The sequence below is a fragment of the Protopterus annectens genome, chromosome 1.part2, assembly GCF_019279795.1.
Source record: "Protopterus annectens isolate FY-2018-M chromosome 1.part2, PAN1.0, whole genome shotgun sequence".
NCBI classification, from domain to species: domain Eukaryota; kingdom Metazoa; phylum Chordata; order Ceratodontiformes; family Protopteridae; genus Protopterus; species Protopterus annectens.
Window position 1 is genome coordinate 941,766,310 of NC_056727.1, and position 12,017 is coordinate 941,778,326.

Sequence of the window (12,017 nt, forward strand, 5' to 3'; positions counted from 1 at the left end):
CAGAGACAGCAGCCTCATTACCACAATCAACAGAACATTCTGGAGGGACAGGTTCTTTACTCAGAGACTGCCCATGCTCTGGAATAAACTTCCCATACATGTCAAGCAGAGCACCTAGCTGTCCCTTTTCAAGAGAAATCTTGATGTGTGGATGGGTAATAGAAAGTTCACCCCGGGGATCACTCCAGTGGCTTTACTTGATAGAGGCACTGGGAACTAACATCGGGCGGCACAATGTAAGGACACTTGTGAGGGCTATGCTTGTAAAGGTTCCAGGGCCATTAGCCTAGTACACACCAATGAACCTATGAACCTATATATATATATATATATATATATATATATATATATATATATATATATTTTTTTTTTTTTTTTTTTTTTTTTAACATTTATTTTACGTTTGTTGACTGGGCTAGTCTAGCTGGATATATGTCCATTTTCAGTAGAGGCCCGGGGAGATAAGCTCCAACATTCAAAATGAAATTACATTAAAAAACATGTGAAAAAAACTTTACAGCAGTACATGAACATAGGCAAATACAGATAACATTTTAACTGGTGACAAAGTTATGAAGTACAAATTGTAGAAAGTAGAACATTTAGATAAGAATATTATTACAAAATATTGCTTAAAGTGGTATTTATGGTGAATACTAGCATAATGTATAGTAATAGAGGATACAGCATAGTATGAAGAAGCCTGGCAGATATGTTATATATATATATATATATATATACACACACAGACACACACACACACATATATATATATATATATATATATATATATATATATATATATACACATATGGTTAAACATTTTCATAATGTAAATTTTGAATGCAAAATATGTTGTCCAACAGCAATTACATATCATACAGCAACTCAGAAACAGTAGGCAGAGGAAATATTTTACATCAAAAACATAGAAAGTCCATATTAATAACAAAACAAATACAAATTTAGCAGATAGATAATTTTCTAACCATAATAATGCCCTCCAGGGTGGATGCTACAGGGAAATAATGGCCCTTCTTGGAGTGTGCAGGCCATCTGTCTGTGGAGCTGGGCTTCAAAATACCCCTGGGTGGTCCATTATTTCCCCTGTAAGACCACCCTATCTTGCATTGTTGTTTATTTATATCCTACGTCTTCCATCTTCCCTAGGAGACCTGCCATAGCACACACCCTCACTAATATCTGCCTTCTGAATTTTCAGACTTTAAAGCTGTTGCTTTCATTTAAATACAAACAAATTTTCATTAATTAAGTTTCGCTTACTTATGTATTGATGCATATATTTATTTTCCTGGACTGCCAGATTGTGACAAGCCCATTTCCACTGGAACCCTGGTGAGAAAAGCATTATCAGAAATAGTACTACTAACCCTGAGTCAGATAAGATATTAGAATACTGCATACATTGTGCTGAATGAGACAGCAGAGACAGACTATGTAAATATAAGGTACAAGGTAACTCTGAACATCTAAGTTGTTAAAGATAACAGAGCCAAAGCATCAGTGATAACCTATGTTCTACAGTGTCTGCATAATCAAAAATATTTAAATGTTTGCTGTAATAAGAGGGGTATATTTACTGTTAATACAAAGCAGAAACTGTATATATTTATGCTGGACAGTGACATGGCAGAACACAAATGGCTTGCCAGCTAAATAACATTAGTGCTATTACACATCTCTTTGGATTTCTGGATTTATTTTATTCTAAGTCTTCAAGTTCAAATATATTAGGTCTCATGGACATACTCTGGCACCATATATACAATATGGTTTTACAGGACCCTTGCTCTTAAAGTATTACAGTGACATGGTACTACTATATCCAAAAAGGTGATTCCATAGTCACAGTGCAAAATCAACTTTTCAGCATGAATTGTAAAGGCTCATACCCTCGGTTAGAACATGTCCCTTAATCACATTAACTGACATCAAGTCCGCAAAGCTGCATGGATATCCTGTGGTTTGCTGAAGCATAACTCTTGCCATTGTTCAGTTTTGTTTGGCTGCAGTGCTGTAGGGATTTCCCATAAAAAGAGTGCTAAATTGTTTTGTTTTTTTTTCTGTTCTCTTGGGAGTGTATTCTTTTACTTTTGTAAACTTCAGGTGCTGTTCAAGTTGCCTTTTCTGCTGTTGTACTTTGTGCTGAAATTAATGTATTCTTTGTTCACAGGTGTTTGCACATGTTCCACAATTGTGCAATGCAATCGTGAAGTTAGTACATTGAGGTAAAGGGGGAGCGAGTGAAAAGCCACTCTCCACAGAATGATGCAGGCATCTTTTCACCCTGCAAAAACACTTTTCTTTGATTTTTGTGGTAAACTAATGCTTGCTCTACATTGATTTACTGGCTTTCCTATTTGCTTCTAATTTATTCTTATCACAGTTAATAGGATTATATTTACTGCCAAGCGGGCTATGAGGTAAAAATACTGAAATAGTCCGAAGTTAGAAGCCTGGTGGTGTTAACGTTTTCAGTTGTTTCACCTATAAAACAGCACAAGTCACACAATATAACACAAACATCATTTGATGATGCAATATGTATATTAGCTTTCACATTTTATATACTGTCTAATTGTCAAAATACTGCTGCATTCCATGCACACACCCTAAAAGGGGTGCCATATTCACTGTGAAAAATTATCTTTCAAACAAAATAAACATTTTCTGTACTACCAGTCCTGAGATAAGATCATAAAATGGCTATATCAGAAATCTGGTGTGATAATGACTTCCACAAAGCCATACCTAATACCAAAATTGTGCAATACGCTGATGATTCTACTATGATCTGCTGTGCGACTAACCTAACAGAGCTCCAATTTCTGACACAAACTGCCTTCTCAACCACTGAAAACTGGATGCTGCAAAATCATCTCTCACTAAATGCCAACAAAACTAAGATCCTTCTATTCTCTCCCTCAAAATCCTCTCCTCTTGATAAAAACTCACTTCAAATTACCAGCCTTAACAACTCCACTATCGAGATCCTACCCTCTATCGAGATCCTACCCTCCGCCAAACTTCTTGGTGTCACCATTGATGATCACCTAAAATTTAACACTCATATCCAGCTAAACATCAAGAAAACACATATAAAAATTGGCCTACTTTACAGAAACAACTACTTCCTCTCTCCTACCACCAGACTAACTCTCGCCACAACCTATCTCCTTCCCTCTCTACTGTATGGCGCTCCTCTGCTCACTAATTTAGCTTCCACACTTACTTCCAAATTGGAAGTATGTTACAATAAAATCTCCAGATTCGTCACCAATGCCAAATCCTCCTCTCATCACTGCACCTCCCTTCACTCATTAAACTGGCTTGAACTCCCCAATCAACTTGACTTTCTCCAAATCACCACAGCCCACAAATTATTGTTCCAACCCACTAACTGCCCTGCTCTATCCAATATACTACAACCATATACCCCCCCCTCAGATCCCTTAGATCTACCCACCAAAACCTGATTACCATTCAAAACCCAAGCGCCCAGCTGGTCAGCTTCTGTTATCCTTTTCCCTAGCTAAAAAATGGAATGCTCTGCCCTGCACACTGAGAACCTGTGACAACCTTAATAACTTTAAAACTCAACTTCATTCCTACCTCTATCTAAACAGGAAATGCAACTGTACTCTTCAGCCCATACCTCTCAAGCTCTCCTTCCCCTTTACTCCTGGATAACCTTCTTACCTTCCTAATCTCGCTCTCAAATCTAGATTGTATATGTAACTAAACAGTAAAATCTAGCTATTATGCTATATGCCTGTCTTTTTCTCCTGAACAAAACTGTAATTGATTGTTTTTTTTCTTTTTTTTTAATGCAACCTGTTGTTTGTAATGCAAACTGTCTTTGAAACTATTTGTGCAAGTAAACTTTGTGTTGTGGAGCTTTTCTCCATGGGCCTCCACTGAAAATGGGCCCCCCCCAAGCCCAGTGGACCTCCCCGGTTATGAAACTGCAATAAATAAATATATAAATAAATAATAACATTAGAACTGAGTCTACAACATGCAAGTAATCTGGCAAGTATAGTTTATAACTTTGCAAAGATTTATTTTATATATAGGGCATATAACACATATTCCTAAAGAGTGACTCATGAGTATGACACAAAAGATAAAACTGTTTTCCCTTTTTTAATTTCTCTAAGTCTTTTGGGTTTCTAAATACCATGACAGGAAAGGACCCTATTCCTAAGTCAAAGTATGATTAAAGTTCATAAAATTAGTATTGCTTCAGTCTTTGATGTTAGCCAGAAGTGCTCTTTGCAGCACATCCTATGTGCCCAGTAATAACTCCTTCTGCAATTCATATGGATTTGCATGTATCTGTAACATATCTAAGTATGATTGTAAATTATTTTTTAAAAGACCCGTTGATCCTACTACTACTGGAACTGTCTGGGTATCTTTCTTCCACATTGCCCTTGCTTCTGCCTGCAAATCCTGGTATTTTATGACTTTGTGTCTCTCTGTATGTAAGACACAGTAGTGAATGGGTGTAGCAATTTCAATGATCAATGTTACTTTTGCCTTCTTTTCATGGACCACTATAAGTGGTTTACTTGTATCTATTTTTGGAACTCTTGGTAATGGATGATTTCATGTGATATACACTTCATCATTTTCTATGATGCTTTGTGGCTCCTGTTTCCAGTGTTTTCAGCTACTTCAGTATTATAATGTTTGCACAATCCCCAATGCAACAGTCTTGCCACATTACTATGCTTTTCAGTATACAGTCATTCTGCCATTATTATATAACAACCAGCAACAAGATGTGCAACTGTTTACAATTCTGTTTTACAAAACCTACATTTGTCTGTTTCTCCCACATGTTCAATGTACTTTGTAAACCAACATGTATGTAGTCCATTGTCTTGGTCTGCCAAAATTAACATTTCGTCTTTTGGTTTAAACTCACCTCTCCTTAACCATTCTTGCATTTGATCCAGATCAACATGTAGTTGTTCCAAGAGTTTTCTATACTTGCAACTATATTTATGCATTTTCCACATCTTGCCTTCTCATCTGATCCTTCACCTTATATTCTTTTGTTTTTTGGCACATTCAGTTGCTGCCTGATTTTTATCTAATTCTGGTTTAATTTCCATTCCCACTCGACACCAGCATGATTCTGATAAACTAAACAGGGACGTCATCTTAGAATTATCTCCTCATGTTTAAAAACTTTCACTACATTTGCATCTTGTGAGGTCAGCAGATATGTATGCAGTCCCATGATTGCAGATCTATACATTTAATTAATTTTGAGGAGGCCCATTATACCAGCTTCAGAATGAGGAATGGTTTACAATCAAACTGCCGATGGTGATTTTGGCGACCATGGGTTGTCGAATCTTATTTTGTGACCCATGTTGCAAATCCACCTCATATGCAAAGTTTGTTTGATCAAATGCCCAGTGCATTCGCAAACATGAGCTCAGTCATTGACCTAGAGATTGTGGTACAGTGGGGATCAGGAATTGTACCCATTTCCCCACTGTAGTGTGATCTTGGAGTTAGAATATATATTATGCAGGGGGTATGGGGGGTAGCCTCCCACGTGGGCTTGCCCCCCTGCAAAATCTTAAAGTGATGTATAGTGCAGTGTAGGACTGCATGTTACTCATGTCGACTAATGTCAAATTCGCATATTGATATGCAGATTCGACATTAGGGGTTTCGGTTACATGAATTTCAGTGTTATGATTCGTTATATGTGCATTTCGATGGAATGCATTTCAGAGTTTTGATAGTAAACCACAAGGAATATATAGCCTTGGTATGTACTGATTTGTATAAACCATTTTTATGTGCATGAAGCATCCTTCTTGTTCTCCTGTCCAACCTATCCAACACCTTTTGGGGCCAGTCAATCACTGTAAGTTAGGACAGGAAAAGCAAATTGGTTTATAGCTTGGACTTTGTTCCTAGATGTCAACGCTGTTTCCAGTACTAATTTTAGTCTTCTAAAATATTCCTCACTCAGTTTTATTCTCATTTGTTCATGTTTTATTGTTGATTCTTCATCAGTTATCAGACATTTATTCACTCCCTCTTGCTCAAGTTCCTTTATATCACTTTCCTTTCCCAAACTGATGTTTTCTTGGTGGTGCAGCTTTCCTGCTTTAAAGGTTGCTTTTCCACATTTATCAAGACCAAATGACATTCTTGTATCATCTGAAAAGATTTTGATCACTTGCAATTGTGCTTTCATTTCCTCATCTGATGAACTATACAGTTTTAAATCATCTACAAAAAGAAAATGAGAAGTCTTTACACTTTGTTGTTTTCTGGGATCCAAATTGTAGCCATGACCTAATCTGTTAAGTAGACAGCTTAATGGGTTAAGGGCAAGACAAAACAGCAGCGGTGACAGAGAGGCACCCTGGAATATTGCCCTTTGAATGTTTATCCCTGGAATAATAATTTGTCCTTTACCATGGCTTAACTGCAAAATGGTTTGCCACTGTTTCCCGGTTGCTGTAATGTAACCAATCATTGTAAGGTGTATCTTATACATTTTAAGCACTTTTTTAATCCATGAATGTGGGATACTGTCACATGCTTTTTTGTAGTCTATCCTTGCCATACTTAGATTCTTTCCCTTTTTACAGTTCTCCATTATGACTTCATTTAACAGCAATTGATTCTTTGTTTCGTATGACTTTTTTTTATTACTCTTTTGTTCTAGTGCCATGATTGACTTTTTTTCTAAATTACTGTAAACTCTGTTGGCATCAGTTCCAGTGTATAGTTTATCCATCATCAGAAGGCAAGCTATTCATCCATAGTTTTTATGATAGCTTTCAGGTTCACTCTTAAGTAGGAGTATTGTTTTTCCTGTTGTTAACCAGGCTGGTGTCTGTTCAGTGTCTACATATAAATAGTTCTTACTCATGGGTTCTTATTACCTTATGGAATTACTGAAACTTCGAATCTGAAAACATCGAACGAAGATGTTCGAAGTTCCAGGAATACAAACTAAAAAAAAAAAAAAATACAAACCCTAACAGCTATCTAATTGTTGCAAGCCTCCCTGCACCCCCCATGTGGGGGGCTTCGTCCCTCACACCCCCTGCTCATTAAATATACCAACTCTGAGATCACAATACAGTGTGGAAAAAGAAGATTTCCCTTTACCACACTGTAGTGCAATCTCAGAGTTGGTATATTTAAAGAGCGGGGGGTGTGGGGGGTGCAGAGGGGCTTGCCCCCCTGCTTGCAATACTTTATTTTCTTTCTTTTCTTTTTTTTTTTTTATTTTATCGAAGTTCTGAAACTTCGAACATAAGGTTTCGACCTTATGGTGTTCGAAGTTTCAGAACTTTGATAAGGTAATAGGAACCCCTTACTCATGGCTTAGTCTTCATGTAAAGATGTTAATACTTTTAGCCAGAAGTTAGGTACTGCATCTGGGTCTGGGGTTTTCCAATTAGGAGCCTTTTTTAACTTTGTTTAATCTCTCTGGCAGTTACTTCATCCCATTTCATATCCTGTACATCTGAACTTCTTCATCATTCTTTTACTTCTTCTATCCATTTAGCATCTTTGTTATGTCCCACAGGATGATCATAGATATTTTTTGGTAGTGTTTCAATTCTTTTTGCCTTGTTACTAAGTTCTCTATCAAACTATTTGGGTCATCAATAAATTGCTTATTTTGTACTTTTCCTTTATATTTATCTGCATATCTTCTAAGTTTTTCTGCCTGTGCTGATATTTTTAGTTTATTATTTGCGACAATGCATGAAGAGGCCTGTGTTCTGATACTGCACATTGCTTTTATCACGTCTATCTTTCTGAATATTTTTCTTGATCTGTTCCCTCTTCTATACTCCTCTAAAAGTGACACTTCTTGTCTTAATTGCTTTATAGTTTTCTCTATTTGATACTTCCATGATGGCATTCGATTTCTCTCCTTCTTTTCCCTTACTACCCCATATTTTTCTGGTAAAACTTTTTTCTGTTAATCTAGCTGCACAGTAATATATACTATTTACATCTATTATATCACATGAATCTCTATGGACAGTCCTAATTACTGTGTTCATTGTTTTATCAAACTTCTAACTTTTGGGGTTTTGTTGACTTTCTATGGTCTATTTCTTTCATTGATCATAATATGTCTGTTCATAGGTTCATAGGTAGATACTAGGCTATCTACCCAAGGGCCTACATAAGCCTAGCCAGCAAGGTTCCATGGCTTACGCCACCCAAGAAAGTTATTTTCCTGTGCCACTATCGAGCAGAGACACAGAAGTGATCCCCGGGGTGTATTTCCTATTTCCCATCCACTCATCAAGATTTTTCTTGAAGAGTGCTAATGAAGAACTTTGCTTGACATAGATGGGTAGCTTGTTCCAGAGTATAGGAAGTCTCTGGGACAGGAATCTATCCCTCCAGCGTGTCCTGTTTATTGTGGTGACAAGGTTTAGGTCTCTAGAGCATGTAGTTCGAGGGATTGGGATTTCTTTAGGTGTAGGATGTCCAACAGTTCTGGGTTTGACATAGCTTTATATGTTAGGCAGAGATCACCTCAGAGTAGGCGATATGCTATGGAGTAAAGCTGGAGTTTTTTGAGGCGGTCAGTGTAGGGCATTTGTTTGAGGCCAGTAATCCTCTTTGTGGGGTACTTCTGTGGCCTTTCCAGCTGCTGCAGATTTCTTGTGAGGTACATTCCAAAAGGGGCATTGTACTCTATAATGGGTCTAATGAGTGTCAAGTAATGGGGAACAATGACCTCTTTTTTCCTGGATGAGAACCCTTTTATGATGAGGTGTGCCACGTAGAAGGACTTCCTGACTACTGTGGCGATGTGACTATCAAAGGAGAGACTACTGTCCACCTTGGTCCCAAGGTCTCTTATCACACATTTGGTGTTAAGTAGATTGCTGCCTATGTGGTAGTTCATGGCAACTCTTCTCTTAGATCATTTTCTTCTAAACCGAGGGCACATTCTTTGTTCCCCATTTCCTGCGGACATTCAATAGAAAGTTCCAGATTATCTTTCTGTGCCACATTCTCTTCTGTTTCATCCTGTGTCATGTGTTGCTCTTTCATATGGGAGCTCACTGGCTATCACTCCACAACATTTACTGTGTCACAGTTGCAACAGTTTCCTGTTCCTTTGTTGTGCAACTTCAACTGAACGTTTGTAATGGTTTCCTATGAAAGGATCCAAAGTATCTTCCCTACAAGGGCTTTCCTATTACCAGTAAAATATAAATTTTGTGATGTAATGTACAGTCTGCACATGTAATAAGAAAGTAAACTTACAGTTATCTCCTTACTTTTTATTTTATTATTATTTTTTTTTAATTCAGGTCCATTTCCTATTGTTCAGCACTCAGTACTGACACCAATACTTATTGGATGCTTAACTAATGGTCTTTGTTCTCAGTTACACAGATTATGTCTTTAATCCAGACCTCTACTGCAATACATCAGCAACTATATATACAAGGTCCCTAGCTGTGTAACATGGACTAAATCACAGTTTTGTCAGATTATGCAGGTCAGCAGATGATAGTGTGTAATGACTACAGTATCTTTGGTGTGTCCAACTAGTTTATATTAAATAACATTGCAGTGTTAATAAGTGCAACATAAGAAAGTTACATATATCCTACTTTTCTGTTGTTTTTTTTTTCAAAAAGATAATGCCTAAACCCAGAAGTTCTCTTATCTTGACGTAATAGCAACACAGAAGGTCACTTGCACTCACCTAGGAAGAAGCACAGAGACCTAGGAGTAAGAACACTCTGTCTGGTGTATTTTACCTTGATGGTCACTTTCCATCAATTGTAAGCTCCCTGGCTTACAGAAGACTCTGAAATTCTGGGCCACAGGGCATTGCCATCAGTACCCCTCTCTATCTTTCTGCATCCATGAGCATGTACTAGAGTCACTCCCATGAGCCAGACCTTTTGGTCACTACACATCCTCACTAAGTCTTAGACTGGACTTAGAAAAATGTGTGGAGTTTGCACCAAGAACCAGAAACTTGGATGATTCAACCTTAGTTGTTCCATCCACCTAAGTCAGGCTCCCTGCATCCTTGACTAGGAACCCTATTTATCCAGTGTACCCACTCACATTCAAAACCTGTCAGATGTAAGCAATGACAGTCTATAAAGATTCTTCATGTATTATAATCAATACTCTGTTACTACTACACAGGATGGGAACTACTATTTTTCTTAAATGTATTCATAAGTAATACATTCCTGAACATATTTTCTGACCAATTAAACTAGACTTAAATAGGATTCCAAACTGTCATAATATTGAACTTCACCTCTGTAATATATACAAGAATACACCCTCCATTTCAAATGCATGTGTTGCTTATCTAATCATTATTTATCCTGGCATCATGTAATCTACATCACAATCACAGAGCCCATCAGAGATAACATTGTTATTTTCCCTGCCAGTGATGAGTCATCATGGAGAAGAGTTTAAAAATAGTACAAATTAAAACAGAAGCATGCACAAGGTTTATTTACTTTACAGCTGGGTTTCTCTTTAACAGCCAGAACTATAGCAATTACCAAAACACGGCTCAAGCCAGCAAATGCACACAGATCTTTTATCTTCTCAGATGCTGTATCTTCACATCAGACAGGGGCAGGTGGAGTTGTTATTGACTATTGTGAGCTTACCCATTTTATATCCAAAATGAAAATCGGATATTCATTTGACAGGGAATCACTACTCATAAATATCAAAATTAAAACAGCAAAACTGTTTCCCCCTGTGGCCTGCATTTAATCTTCCAAATCAGACTAAATCAGTGACTGATAAGGTTCTACATTTACTCTACTACCTGTGAAGTCTGTGCTCATCATTCTAAATTACTTAAATATTAACTGGAATCTAGCCAGTGATCCCTTTGGTCATCCTTCTATTCAGCTTTATAGTCTGTCTGAGCTCCACAATCTCATTACATATACTGAAAAAGCTACAGAATGCCATAGTCTTCTCCTCTGGACTACGTGCTCATCATTAACTCAAAAAAATTGTACACATTGGTGTGTTGGCTGATTTCATTTGTGATCATCACTTAACTTTTGTGACATGGAATTACCGTAAAGGTCAGTAGAGCTCTAACGTTCTGCCCCATAAGATACATCACATATTTCAATTCTGCTGCCTTTAACTATGCTCTTTCTACTGATGACTGGTCTCCATAATCTTCCTTTGAATGAAGCTGTTGAGTGCATTAATTATGTCTTTCTAGATGCACAGAAGGGGTTTGCACTGATGCACAAAACTCATGCTATTGTTATCAACCTACCATGAATCACCAGCACTGTCATGGCTGTAGTGTCCAACAAGCAATCTCACTTGTGAGCCATCTACCACAAAACCAGGAGGAACAAAGAGGAAGAAAAAAATGTTATAATTGCCTATAATGATGTAAAAAATATACTGCCAGAACTAGCAACAACAGCATTCCAGCAAACCTAAACAATTCTGGAAATCAGTTTAGCATCTTCTCCATTCTGGACATTCCTAAACTTCATCAGTCTTTCTCCATCTTGTTGATAATAAAATCAAAACTATTTATTCACCACTTCCATGACTCAGTCCAAAAGGACATAGTTCCAGCTTCCGTAATTAACATCAGGATTATGCATCATACAACTAGACACAGTGCTTTCATCCACCAGACTGTATGCCCCCACCAGGTTCCCAAGTATCTCAAAAAAACTTAGCCAGGTTCTATGGCCTTGACAAATTTCCTCCAGAATTCATAAAGCTTTCTGCTCAAGTTACTTCCTGCCCAGTAACTAAACTCATTAAACAGATCCATAAAAGATGGTCAAGTTCCAACACGCTGAAAACAAGCTCTTGTTGTACCCTTGCATAAAACATATCAGTTTATTGCTTTGAATAATTGCCAAATGATTGCACTTGTCTCTCCACTTTTAAAATCTTGGAGAAATGCCTGTGCAAATAATTCTTAGAGAGAATCA

At 37.3% G+C, this 12,017-nt stretch overlaps 1 protein-coding gene across 1 annotated transcript in view; it reads right to left on the minus strand.

Moving 5' to 3' along the window:
- TOGARAM2 (TOG array regulator of axonemal microtubules 2) overlaps nt 1-12,017 on the minus strand; it is a 1,500,446-nt gene that overhangs the window by 1,228,253 nt on the left and 260,176 nt on the right. The gene's annotated exons all lie outside the window — the stretch shown is intronic.